A 9,954-nucleotide genomic window follows, 5' to 3' on the forward strand; every position below is an offset into this window, starting at 1 on the left:
AAGAAACAAAGCTTACCAGGCCAATCAGAAGAAGTAGAGATAGAAAAAAAGAGTTGGCAATATCTCAGGCATGGAGTAGTGAGGAAGAGATGGAGGTTCAGGTGGTGTAGCTCAGTGATTGAGGTGTAGGTGGTGTCGCTCAATGATGGATGTTTTGGTGGTGTGAAGGAGGTTTCGGTGATGAAGCTCAGTGATCGAGGTTTAGGTGGTGTCATGGAAGTTTAGGTGGTGTAGTTTATTGATGGAGGTTGAAATGGTGTAATGGAGGCCTAGGTGGAGTTGCTCAGTGATGGAGGCTCCGGTGGTGTCGTGGCAGTTCAGGTTGTGTACCTCAGTGATGGAGGTTTAGGTGGTGTAGCTCACACTCCCCAAAAATATTTCAAGGACCTTGTAAATGTAACAGTTATATAGAGGTATCCTTGCTTAATAAAACTGCTTAATATCACCATGGTGTGTATTTGGATTGACTGTTTTGAAATTCATTAGTAAAATTCAAAAAGTAAATATTTTTTTAAAATGTACACATATTAAGTAAGTCTGTCTCATACAAATAAATTATGACTGACAGATTCAATACATTAAATACGTGTAATAATAATTTGTTTGAGAATATACTATGACTGGAAATCATTTTTAAGAAGAGAAATTATTAGTCAATTCAAGTTAAAATTATTGGAGACTTGACTGGACGAAGAAGAGGGAGAGCATGATGATCAAGGAGTTAATGTATAAGACCTTTGTCTTTGTCAGATAAGATCTACACCACCAGATAAGACTGACACCACCAGGTAACATCAACACCACAATATAATCTATACCACAAGATAACATCAACATCACCAGATAATGTCTATACCACCAGATAATCTACACCACTAATTAATCTACACCACCATATAACATCAACACCACCAGGTAACATCAACACCACCAGATAACTTTCATACCACCAATTAATCTACACCACCAGATCTACACCAGATAATCTACACCACCAGTTAATCTACACCACCAATTAATCTATACAACCAGGTAACATCAACACCACCAATTAATCTACACAACCAGATAACATCAATACCACCAGATAACATTCATACCACCAGATAATCTACACCACCAGATATATACCAGATAATTTACACCACAAGAAAATCTACACCACCAGTTAATCTACACCACCAGATAATCTACACCACAAGGTAATGTCCACAGCACCAGATAACATCTACACCATCAGATAATCTACACCACCAGAGAGCATTTCATTCATTTATTTTCCACAATTTCACGTATATAACCCATGATTGTGACATGTGCAATAGATTTGCAAAATCATGAAAAAAATGGACTCCCAAGAGCTTTGTCATGTTGGGGTCCAACACTTCACCTCCCAGTGCATCTTGTGCTGTAGTTTAAACCAGACAATGACTCAACCACAAACCAGGTCCCCACGAACATCACTAACCAATGGTAATGAATGAGGACTCATCTGTGCAATATGTACATACATACATACATACATACATACATACATACATAGATAATAACTTTAATCATCCCCGAAGGGAAATTGTTTTGTTGCAGCAATCTGGTACCTAGGAATGTTATAAAATACAATAGAATAGAATATAAAAGTAGGAAATAAAAATATACAAATATACAAATATAAAAATATCTGGGTAGGACATAAAATATCTGGGTAGGACATAAATTTAGTAAAACACAGAACGGAACATGAGCACTTAGAAATAACCATGAGTAATTATATTGAGGCTCTGACGGAGGTAGACGAGTTAAAAAGTCTTATTGCCGTGGGGAGGAACGACTTCCTGTAACGTTCCTTCGAGCAGCGGGGTTGGATCAGTCTATTGCTGAAGCTGCTCTTCAGCTTGTCCAGTGTTTTGTGGAGGGGGTGGGAGGGATTGTCCATGATTGCTAGCAGTTTTGCCAGCATCCAGTCCTCCACCACCTCCTCCAGGGTGACAAGCTTGGAGCCAACAACAGACTCTGACTTCCTGATCAGTTTGTTCAGTCTGTTGGCGTCCTTTGCCTTGATGCCCGCACCCCAGGACACCCCAGGACACCGCAGCAAAAAAGATGGTGCTTGCGACGACAGACTGATAGAACATCTGCAGCATCTTGTTGCAGACGTTAAAGGACCTGAGCCTCCTCAGGAAGTAAAGCTGGCTCAGGCCCTTCTTGTAGATGGCCTGTATGTTGGTGGACCAGTCCAGTTTATTGTCCAGTGTGACACCCAGGTACTTATAAGAGTCCACTAAGTCCACGTCTTTCCCACTGATGCTGACTGGAGAGGGCAGGGGCTTGTTCCTCCTGAAGTCCACCACCATCTCCCTGGTCTTCTCCACGTTCAGCAGCAGGTGCTTCTCCCCACACCACTTCACAAATCGGTCAACCAGGACCCTGTACTCCGCCTCCCCCCCGCCCCCAACACACCCCACAATGGCCGTGTCATCAGAGAATTTCTGCAGATGACACGACTCAGTGCAGTACTTAAAGTCAGATGTGTATGTGGTGAAGAGGAAGGGGGACAGTACATACAATACATACATACATACATTACATACATACATACATACATACATACATACATACATACATACATACATACATACATACATACATACATACATACATACATACATACATACATACATACATACATACATACATACATACATACATACATATAGAAAACAACACCATTCCCCAAGAAATACGATCCTAAAATCAAAGGAAAAGAATAAATGATTCTACATTTCTATGCATGAAATAGTAAATCATATATTTTGACCAGCTCCATGTACAGAGAGACGTTTTAACCCTGTGAGTACTAAGCCACACGTAAACTACCTGTGTAACTCTCCAGTAGGTGATTACTTAATTTCTTTTTCAATCGTGTGGCTGATTGTTTTAAGTTGCTTTCCAGCTCATTCCATAAGTTTGGACCTCTATGACATATACTAAAACTGGTACATTTTAATTTTCTGTATTTACCTATTAGAAGTAGTTTATTTCTGATATTATGTTGATGAGAGGGCGAGTATAATGGAACGAGTTCACATAATCTAATTTTTGACCTGTTAACAACATTATACATAATACATGTGTTTTGATAAAGATTCATTTCAGGAAGCTTTAGGAGACCATATTTATGGAAGAGAGCATTTGTTGTAGAGTTTGTTATCGACCATGAAATTATTCTTAAAGCTTTCTTTTGTCGTATAAGAAGTTTTGTGGTATAAGCTGAGTATGTGTCGTTCCAGATCAAGTGAGGCTTAAACAGAGATGATCTGTACAGAGTTAAGAGTGCTTCTATTTGGACCAACTGTCTTATTTCAAATAATAGGCCTACACTTTTAGAATTTTTTTTTAACTTGTTCAGTAATATGCTTTAAAAAAAATATAAATTCATCAATATGGATTCCTAGAAATCTTATGGAATCAGCTTTTTTTAATATCTGTACCATCTATTTTTATATTCATGACCAGATTATTGTACCTTTGAGCGTAAAATAATACAAAAGGTCTTACTAATATTTAATGATAATTTATTACATTTAAACCAAATATTTACCTGATCTCGTTCCTCAATCAGGAGCTTTTCATGCTGATCCATGTTCTTATGTGACATAAACAAATTTGTGTCACTTGCAAAGAGTATTTTCCGAATATCATTGGAACAATGTACAAAGTCATTGACGTAAATAATAAACAAAAGAGGGCCCAGAATGGATTCCTGGGGAACACCAAATTCTATCTCGAGTATCGACTTGGCATTGTGGAGTTTATTAGACTTTAATTAGGCTTAGGTGATTGGCGTTGTGGAGTTACTAGCCCGAACTGCTTGGTGTCATTGAGTTGCTAAGCCAAGCTACTTTGCATCGTGGAGTTATTAGGACGAGTGACTTGGCGTCGTTGAGTTACGAGGCCGAGCTGCTTGGCGTCGTGGAGTTACGAGGTTGAGTTGCTTGGCGTCGTGGAGTTACGAGGTCCAGCTGCTTGGCGTCGTGGAGGTCAACAGAGAGCTGTTTCCAGGTCAGTCGTGTGGAACAACCTCAACGTTCTCTCCACTGTGGCTGCTCAGTGTTTCGAAAGGAGTTTGCATCACAGCCTCCAACCACGACGTCAACATCCTCATCTTAATGAAAACACCCCACAAATTCAATTTTGATCTTTTATTATGACACACGTGAGGTAGAAAACAACGTTAACACAAACTAATACAAACACTGAACACACAACTCAGTGGAGCACCCTGATCAATATGTGGGTGCTCGGTTCCATTCCCTGCTGCTCACTATGAACACCCAGCGGCAGGTTTCCTTTCTACACAATGTTGATCTCATATCATTGAGGTCACGACCTTTGGTTCAGTTAGGTTCATCTTTAACTGTAACCCCTTTGTGTCATCTGATGATGGTAATGTTCCTGTCCTGAGTAATCTGAGTACTCTCGGGTGTCGACCACCTCGGCTGAGGATCATGGGAACACCAGACGTGACCTTTCAGCAGAAACATACATTAACATCACGTTTTAACCAAAAAGCATTTCAGAATGTAGCATCAATGTATAACAGAGCAGCCTGTCCTCCATTGCTGCGACGACGTTCAGCTTGAGTGGAGAAACAACCAAGCCTGAACATGATTGGTTGGACTGTAGGACGACTCGTCCATGGATGAGATTTCAGAATTTTCGGGAGAAAATAAATCCTGTGCAACTTACTTTTACATTTTATTTCTAATTGATATTTTATACATGTTTCATATATCTTGTATATGCAAATATATATTTAGTATAGTATCATATGGCTTTGTTTCTCAAGAAGAATGGTCTTCTTTGCGAACATGCACCCCCCCCCACCCCCTCCCACTGAAACTTCAGCTTTGCCGTGTGCTGTGCATGACATTCCAGCTCGCTAATGGCTGTATCAGTCAGATTTTTATTCATGTTTATTATGTAACGTTGCTGCTGTAGGAGCCTCGCAGCTCCTTTACATGTCGGATGGGCCGAGTTACGTGATGCACCTGAACACATCACTCAAAGCGGTCAGCTACAAAGCGGCATTATCCTGTTCCGACATCAGGACACTGCAGTGTCTTTACACCATTATAAAGATACTTTGAAATCCAATCCTTTAAATCAATAATGCTGAAAATGGGAGTAACGTCGCTACTGTAGGAGCCCCACAGCTCGTCAACATGTCGGAAGCCCTTGAGCTGTTCTGAGCCGGTGTCCCTGTTCAGTTTGGCTCTTGGCAGCTGCAAGTGTTTATGTTTTTCTGTCAAATACACTTAATAATCCTTCCAAATGTGTCAAATATACTTTGTAATCCAATCCTTCAAAACAGTCACGCTGAAAAAAATAGCTGTCCGTGTTTGCAGTGTTGTGGACGAGCTGTCCATTCACCGTTTGGTTATTGACATCAGGAAATACTGGGCTTTTAACAAACACTTTGATTTTTAAATGCAAATGTTTTTCATCATGGAAAAGAAAAAAAATGCCTGAACTCTGGATTCACTGGATTCACTGGATTAACTGGATTAACTGGATCAACTCTGAATTAACTAGATTGACTGGATTAACTCTGGATTAACTGGATTAACTCTGGCTTTACTCAGACCAATCAGGCACTGTGCTGACATCACAGGGCTGTGTGATCCTATTGGTCCTCTTTTGCTGACATCACAGGGCTGTGTGATCCTATTGGTCCTCGTCTGCTGACATCACAAGGCTGTGTGATCCTATTGGTCCTCGTCTGCTGACATCACAGGGATCTGTGATCCTATTGGTCCTCTTCTGCTGACATCACAGGGATCTGTGATCCTATTGGTCCTCCTCTGCTGACATCACAGGGCTGTCCGGCCTGTTGACACAGAGAGAGTTTTAGTGCATCAGAGGATTATGGAGGGCAGCAGGTCCAGAAGCTCCTCTAACAGAAGGGGGGGGGGGGGGGGGGGGGGGGGGGGGTTATCTGGATTAGGACAGGTGGCTTACCGGGAACACACTCCCCTTTTGTGTGTGTGTGTGTGTGTGTGTGTGTGTGTGTGTGTGTGTGGGGGGGGGATAAGTCCTCATCCCGGGACGAGGTGGAGGGGCTGTCTGTGTGGTGCATGGAGAACAACCTGATCCTAAACATCAAAAGAATGAAGGCGATTATTGCAGACTTCAGGAGGAGGAAAACTGATACTCTTCCCCGTTCATCTGTGTTTGGTTTTCCAGCTACACAGCAACAAACTGGAAACAACTCCAGAAGATCAGCAGCTGCCTCCTACCATGTTTGGAGGATCTCTACAGTTCCCACTGCCTCAGGAAGGCACAGCAGATACTCAAAGACCCAACTCATCCCGGATTTGCACCTTTTAAACCGTCTGGCAGATGTTACAGGGCATTGAAGGCCAAAACAAACAGACCAAGAAACACTTTCTATGCAAAAGCCATTATTGCACTTGATGTTTGGCTGGCATTGTCTTTCCTTTTTATGAGACTGTTATTTTTACACTGGTTGATGTTATTTATTTATTCATTTATTTATTACGTATATTGTGCACTTTGTTTTTTATTGAGTGCATTATTTTGTACTTTATTCTTGTGTGTTCATGGCATTTAAAGAGGACTGCACCTCACGATTTCGTTGTACCTGTTACAATGACAACAATAAAGACATTCGACAGAAATTTGACAATACTAACAACCCACATGACGCTAACAACCCTCACAATGCTAGCAATACTCACAATGCTAGCAACCCCACAACGGTAGCAATACTCACAATGCTAACAACCCTCAGGATGCTAACAACCCTCACAACGCTAGCAATACTCACAACACTAATGACGTCACAACCCTCATAACAATAAAAACGTCACACTAACAACATCACAACCCTCACAACGCTAACAATACCTCAAACACCTGGCACACCCCACACATACCTCACACACACCTGACACACCTCACACACACACCCGACATACTTCATACACACACCTGACACATACCTGACAGACACCTGACACACCTGACACACTTCACACACACCTGACACACCTTACACACACACACACACACACACACCTGACACACACCTCACACACACCTGACATACCTGACACGCACCTGACACACACCTGACACACCTGACACACACCTGACACAACTGACACACAGCTGATACACCTGACACACCTCATGCGAACCTGATACATCTCACACATACACCTGACATACTTGACACACACCTCACCCACATCTCACACACACTTGACACACCTCACACACACCTGAAACACACCTGAGACACACTTGACACACTTGACACACACACACACACATCTGACACAGCTCACACAACTTGGCACACATCCTGACACACACACACACATCCTGACACACACACACACACACACACACACACACACACACACACACACACACACACACACACACACACACACACACACACACACACACACACACACACACACACACACAAACATGCACAGGAGAGAGCAGTACAGTGATGCTGAAGAAAAAGTCATTTTACAAAACAATCAATGAAAATCATATTAAAACATAATGATGTCACTTATAGAGCAGCCCCCAAAGTACTTTATATCCTTCATCACATTCACCCAATCAAACACCAAAGGAGGCTGCTGCCATGCAAAGCGCTGTCCATCTCCAATGGCAGCAGTTTGGGGTTCACTGTCTTGTCCAAGGACACTTCAGCATGTGAACATGTGGAGATAGGAAACAAACCTGCAACTTTCCATTTGAGAGCTCTTCTTTATATACTCATCCTTTGCTCTGTTTTTTGCAGCTACTCTGTGTTTGTACAACACCAACATTAGTGTTTATATAAGCTTAGTGTACAGCAGAGTGAGTCTGACAGCATGAACCAGATCTAGGTTGTCATTCTAATGCAGCACACACACTCTGAACTTCCACTTGTTCTGACTGATGATCAGTGGCCTTTGAGCTTGTATGTAAGGTCCAGGTGTACAAATCCTCTTCGGTCTTCACATGTCCTCACATGTCCTCACCTGTCCAGGTGAACCTGTCCTCACCTGTTCGGGTGTACGAAAGTGAAACTACTCTTATGAAAAGACAAAGTACAAAGTAGCTGTTTGGTTGATGCTGTACTCGTAGACTCACAGACTTGTAGACTTTATAGACTTTATAGACCTTATAGACTCACAGACTCATGGGCTCGTAGATTCATAGACTCGTTGACTCGTAAAGTCATAGGCTCATAGGCTCAGATTTGTAGAATTATAGACTCGTAGATTCATAGACTTGTATACTCGTAGACTTAAAGACTCGTAGATAGAGCAGCTGGAAGGGATCAGGCTTCTTTTACAGATAGCAGACATGCTGACGTCATTCTCAACAGGACACAGATGACTAAATCCAAAACCATCTGTGTGGATTCAAAGCACACCATTACCAAGGTCAAAGCCACCTTACTGGATGTGTTAATTACACCAGTAATTCCCAAATGAAAGGGCAGTACTCTCTCTTGTTAATGGCAAAATGATCAAACCTTCAGTCACATAGAGCTACAGGATTACAAGGTTGTCTATAATATTGGGCATTAATATTCTGAATGGTGTCTGATATCTGCTCCAGATGCCCCATAGTTGACAGGTCAGCTAGGAACATCTTAAAGTTGCCGTATCTGGGTTGAGACAATACATAAGGATGTTTGTTGTGTTTTAATTCCTAGCAGTCAAGCATCCATCAACATGTATCAGGTTTCCTTGGAACACAGGGTCTGAGCAATAATTACCTGTGAGTCTTGCTCCCGCCCTGAGCAGAGGCCAAACTGCCATGTCTAGAGAGCTGGTTGGTCACACCAGGTCTTTGTTCTGATTGAGTTCTCCGGGTGGAGCTGTCTGCCTCCCTGGTGGCCGATCGACCTCGGGAGCCGTCTCCCCATCGTCGAGGAAGCACACAGCTTCCAGGGGCCGGGGTAGTTTGCGACTCATTTTGGCAGAACACTGAGCGAGCATCTCGAAAGGACACGGAGGGAATGATCTCTTCCTCGGCCTTATCCGTGGCTCGTGTCACTGTTCGGGGAGAGCTGGGCCGAGAGGAGGCGGACGGAGGCCGGCACACTGGAGGACTGGGAAATCTGTGTCGCACAGAAGGACAAGATGGCGGTAGACGAACTCTTGATACAGGTGGTGCTGTCACGGGCATGCTGCACGAGGCCGTTTCACCGTCGTAGAACTGACCTCTTGAGTTCACAATATTTTTCTTACCAGAAGATTCTACTGAATTGCGCAAATGAATAATTTTACGTGCTTGTTGATATAGGCAGTTAGCTTTCTCAGTGTCTGGATCCAGATCTGGTAAAGACTGTTGATCTGACTCCTGTGCAGCCATAACAGCATCCTGCCGAACAGGGCGGGCGGACGAGACAGCGTTCGATCTGGGCTTCATGCTGACTCGGTTTGGCAGCAGATCCACATTCTGAACCGATGCTTTCAGGCGTTTGGAGACTCCAGACTTTTGGTTTAGCATTGGGAGACTCTGAGCTACATTTTGCCGCAGCACATCTTCAGGTCCAGTCCTGCCCTCCGTTCTTTGGAAAGAATTGTCCATCAGGACCTCCGGGGGTGGAGGTGGGAGGCTGTCCACATCCAGGTCATCTCTGCTGTCAGGCCAGCTGTTGTTGTTATTGCTGCAATTAATGACACAACCACGATCATTGCTGTCAGAGCAAAGAACTCCACTCTCTTTTTTGGATCTACTGATATGAGGTGGAATATTAGCAAGGCTTTGTTCTGGTCTACCATCGACCTCGTGGCTGAAGGTATTGATCAGCCTCCTGACAGAAGGGCGCTTTGGTCGTTGGGGAAGCAACATGGGTAAGTGACCAGGAGGTTGAGCTCTTCTCAACTGGCCTCTGTTGGCAGCTGCTGGTGC

The sequence above is a fragment of the Blennius ocellaris genome (assembly GCF_963422515.1).
Source record: "Blennius ocellaris genome assembly, chromosome: 18".
Classification (NCBI taxonomy): domain Eukaryota; kingdom Metazoa; phylum Chordata; class Actinopteri; order Blenniiformes; family Blenniidae; genus Blennius; species Blennius ocellaris.